Source organism: Moschus berezovskii, chromosome 15 (assembly GCF_049115385.1).
Source record: "Moschus berezovskii isolate FMDL1 chromosome 15, NW_MosBer_1.0, whole genome shotgun sequence".
NCBI classification, from domain to species: Eukaryota; Metazoa; Chordata; class Mammalia; order Artiodactyla; family Moschidae; genus Moschus; species Moschus berezovskii.
In genome coordinates this window covers 72,825,762-72,830,818 of record NC_142474.1, presented here as the reverse complement: position 1 = coordinate 72,830,818, position 5,057 = coordinate 72,825,762, and the positions used below count along the sequence as shown (strand labels likewise).

General features: G+C 45.4%; 1 pseudogene; it reads left to right on the top strand.

The window, feature by feature from the left end:
* The first annotated feature begins 2,808 nt into the window (after positions 1–2,808).
* Positions 2,809–3,881, top strand: LOC148775472 (14-3-3 protein theta pseudogene; annotated as a pseudogene).
* The last annotated feature ends 1,176 nt before the right edge of the window (positions 3,882–5,057 follow it).

Here is a 5,057-nt window from a genome sequence, read left to right as displayed (position 1 = left end):
TGTGTACATAACTGAGTCAATTTGCTATACGTTAGAAACTAACACAATGCTGTAAATCAACTATACTTCACTTTAAGAAAGGACCAATCTGAAATCTGGCTCTTGTTTTATATATTTTGAAATATAGAGATACGGACACATTCTTTCAGGGTCTTTTACCTGCAAGGAGAATCCATTTTAGCGAGTGTCTGTAAACAGGGGCAGTTGTGGACCAGAATCTGTTAACGGGCAAAGCTGGGCTTTTCCATCCAGTCTGTTTGCACTGATTAATCGCGGGGGAGCTTAATCACGTCACCACAGGGAGTGAGACGTTGTCGGCTCCTTGTGACTCAGAAGTCATGGTGTCTCAGCCCCACGGCAGCAGCGGCTCTGCTAGCTTTGCGAGTCGGTGAGATTTTCATGAATTGTAAGGGGTCCCAGGATGTGTTTTACAAGCTCTTTGGCAGGGCCTGCCTTCCTGTTTATCTGCCTCGGTGGGCTCTCCTAGAATACATGATTCCAACCACAAGTGGATGTCCCGTCCATTTCAGTGGGGGAGGGAGAGAGCAGGACGAATCGAGAGAGTAGCATTGACTTACTTCCACTGCCATGTGCAGAATAGCTAGTGGGGAGCTGCCGGATAGCACCGGGAGCTCAGCTCGGTGCTCTGTGATGACCTAAGGGGTGAGCTGGGTGGGGGCAGGGATGAGGGCTCTGGAAGGTGTGGGGGATGTGTCTATACTTGCAGCTGATTCCCTTCATTGTACAGCAGGGACTGACGCAACCGTGTAAAGCAATTATCTTCCGATTAAAAACTAAAGCAACAAATACAAAACCAGACATGACCAGAATATTTTAATTAGGCTGAAAATAAAGAGCATAGCAGCTCTGGAAGGTGTATTTCCCTAGCCCCTTTCCTCTGAAGGCTTCGATGTAGGACACTAACAGGGAAAATCAGCCTCACCACCCAAGAAAAGGGGGGATGTGAACCCACCTATTTGGTGGTCAACCCCGCCCCTCAAATAAATGAAACCGCAAAGCTGTCTTCACCAGAAGCCCAGGCACTGACAGAGAACTGCACGACCAGAGTTTCGTGGCCTTCCCCTCGGGGCCTGATTTAAACCAAGAAATCTGTCTCTGGGAGGCAAGTGGGGACCTGCTCCAGGGACAGCTCAGAAATGGTGGCGAAGCATTTCTGTCCCCCTCTCAACCCTGTAAAACTAAGTGAAACTGATCTCTGATTGATTATTAAACACTTTGCATTAAATAGCTGGGGGATATTCTGCTCGTTAAATCCATGATTTTCAGTAGAGCTATTTCTGCCAGATTTTATCATTTTGGGGGTGGTGGTGAGCGGGGAGGGAGGGACAGATAATGAGAAGGAAGTAGTGGTGTAGAGTTGGCAAGACTCCAGGGGAAGTTTAAAAAAAACTTCTGTCAGTAACATCACCCGTGAAATGAATGCCATTCTGTTAAGGACCCAGGTGAACAAATACCAGTCAGCACCTTTCCTATGGAATGCAGTTCCTCACTAAGGGGTGCAGAATAGCCTGTGATGGGATTGTTTCCTTCTCGAAAGAGGCAGATATACGGGACAAAATTCCTCATTTACTTCATGTGGATTTTTGGATTAATGCTAATTAAGGTTAATGTGTTTCTCTTTGTTTTGGTTATCAATTATAATTATTTCTGGCATCACTTGTTTCTGCCTTTTAGAAGATTCTGACACATCAGTGCCTATACCACGATATTTAATATAAGGGAGAATCCCTTGGTTTCCTATAGCACAGCTGTTGGGGCTCAATGGTGTGAATTTAGGTGTTAGCATGATGCCTTTATTTTCTAGATGTGTTTTCTTTCCATTCGCATGTTTTTTTATCCCCCCTCCCAAACTTTACTTAAAATCACATCATCTTTTATCTGTCTTGGGATAAAAGATGATTATCTTTTTGTTCAGAATCCACTAAACTAACACAGTCATTCTGTTGTTGCTAAGCAACAGAGCTGGGTTACCTAGAAGAACCTCACTCTGCGCTGTCAGACCTGTTTTCCCTTTTTGATAATTGACCAAGGAGAGAGTTTGCTGGTGGAAAGAAAGAGCTTGTCATCTAGAGGCTTGAGAAACCGAAAAAATTAACTGTCTCGAGTTTTACAAAAAAAGAGCTTCAATCTTAGATAAATGACAGTGTATTCATACCGTGGGATGCGTGTGCATGTACATGCTAAGTTGCTTCAGCCGTGTCTAACTCTTCATGACCCCATGGCCCTTAGCGTGCCAGGCTTCTCTGTCCATGGGATTCTCCAGGCAAGAATACTGGAGTGGGTAGCCATGCCCTCCTCGGGGGGATCTTCCTGACCCAGAGATCAAACCCGCATCTCTTACATCTCCTGCGTTGGCAGGCGGGTTCTTTACCACTACTGCCGCCTGGGAATCCCTCCTACTGTGGGACACTCTTCAGTAATAAAAGGAACGGGCTATTGATGCATGAAACATCAACTCACATTAAATGCATCAGAAGGAAGCCTGACACAACAGTGTGTACTGCGTGTATTTCACTTTGTGTCTATGAAACTCCAGAAGAGACAAATCTAAAGTGACAGAAAGTGGGCAGTGGTTACCTGGAGCTTCAGGTAAGAGTTGTCTGAGACGGAGCCCATCAAGTGTGGTGGAGGACTCGCGCCGCGGCCGCGGAGATGGGAAGGCCTCCTCGCCGCGCCCCCTCAGCCCCCGCCAGCCCCCCGGGTCCGCGCTCGACCTCGCTGTCCGCTCCCCCGGCCCCCAAGGAGAAGACGGAGCTGATCCAGAAGGCCAAGCTGGCCGAGCAGGCCGAGCGCTTCGACGACATGGCCACCTGCATGAAGGCCGTGACGGAGCAGGGCGCCGAGCTGCCCAGCGAGGAACGCAACCTCCCGTCGGTGGCCTACAGGAATGTGGTCGGGGGCCGCCGGTCCGCCTGGAGGGTCATCTCCAGCATCCAGCAGAAGACCGACACCTCGGACAAGAAGTTGCAGCTGATCAAGGACTGCCGGGAGAAAGTGGAGTCCGAGCTGAGGTCCATCTGCACCACGGTCCTGGAATTGTTGGATAAGTATTTAATAGCCAATAATCCGGAGAGTAAGGTCTTCTATCTGAAAATGAAGGGAGATTACTTCCGGTACCTTGCTGAAGTTGCTTGTGGTGATGATCGGAAGCAAACGATAGATAATTCCCAAGGAGCTTACCAAGAGGCTTTCGATATAAGCAAGAAAGAGATGCAACCCACACCCCCCATGCGGCTGGGGCTGGCTCTTAACTTTTCTGTGTTCTACTATGAGATCCTCAATAACCCGGAACCGGCCTGCACGCTGTCTGAAACGGCTTTTGATGAGGCTACTGCAGAACTGGACACACTGATTGAAGACTCGTACAAAGACAGCACCCTCATCATGCAGCTGCTGAGAGAGGACCTCACATTATGGACATCAGACAGTGCGGGAGAAGAATGTGATGCGGCAGGAGGGGCAGAAAACTAGGTGCATACAGGGTGTCATCTTTCTTCCCCTGGAAACCTTTTTACTCATCTCCATTCCTTGTTCCATTTGGATTTCCTATAGCAAAGAAACCCATTCATGTGTATGGAATCAACTGTTTATAGTCTTTTCACACTGCAGCTTTGGGAAAACTCCATTCCTTGATTTGTGTTTGTCTTAGCCTTCCTGGTGTGCAGTTACTGCTGTAGAAAAGTATTAATAGCTTCATTTCATACAAACATGAGTAACTTCCAAACACTTATGTAGAAGACTAAAAATGTATCTGGTATTTAAGTAATCTGAACCAGTTCTGCAAGTGACTGTGTTTTGTATTACTGTGAAGATATGAAAATGTAGCTAATTACAATTTAAAGAGTGTTCTACATAATTTCTTAATTTCTACATTCCCTCCCTTACTCTTCTTCAGAGATTTCCTTTCAGTAAGCAACTTTTCCATCCTCTTAATGCATTCCTTTTTAGTAGGAATCCAGAAGTATTAGATTGAATGGAAAAACATTCGACATTTTGGGACTGGGAGATCACAGGTTAAAATGCCTCCTATATCACATGTGATGGAGGTCTTGTGTTATCTGTGACAACAGGGAGTTTCCTTATTCACTCTTTATTTGCTGCTGTTTAAGTTGACAATTTCCCTTCCCAATAAAAACTCACTTACATCTCCTGCCTTTGTAGTTCTGGTATTCACTTTACTATGTAATAGAAGTAGCATGTTGCTGCCAGAATACAACCATTGCTTTTGGCAAATTAAAGTGCATGTCATTTCTTAATACACTAGAAAGGGGGAAAAAAAGCACACAGTCCAGTCTAAAACATTAGTACTTTTCCATGCAGATTTGTGCACATGTGAGAGGGTGTCCAGTTTGTCTAGTGATTGTTATTTAGAGTTGGACCACTATTGTATGTTGCTAATCATTGACTGACGGAGAAGGCAACGGCAAGCCACTCCAGTCCTCTTGCCTAGAAAATCCCATGGACGGAGGAGCCTGGTAGGCTGCAGTCCATGCGGTCGCTACGAGTCAGACATGACTGAGCGACTTCACTTTCCCTTTTCACTTTCACATATTGGAGAAGGAAATGGCAACCCACTCCAGTGTTCTTGCCTGGAGAATCCCAGGGACGGGGGAGCCTGATGGGCTGCCATCTATGGGGTCACACAGAGTCGGACACGACTGAAGTGACTTAGCAGCAGCAATCATTGACTGTAGTCCTGAGAAAGCCTTGTGAAAATGTTATGCCCTATGTAACAGCAGAGTAACATAAAATAAAATTACATTTTATAAACCAAAAAAAAAAAGTGTGGTGGAAATGCCCCATTATCTCGATTGTACTAGAAGTTGCATAGACACAAATCAAATGAAGTTTAAATGGGTGTATTTTATTGTATGTATATATTACCTCAACAAAGACACCATAGCTATTAATAGCTAAGCTATTAAGCTTAGATTTAGTTGTGTTATTTTTGGCACTAGGAATATCTTTTTCTATTGAGACTCTTTCTTTTACAGGGGAAGGCTATGCATGTCACATAAGGAAAGTGCAACTTAATT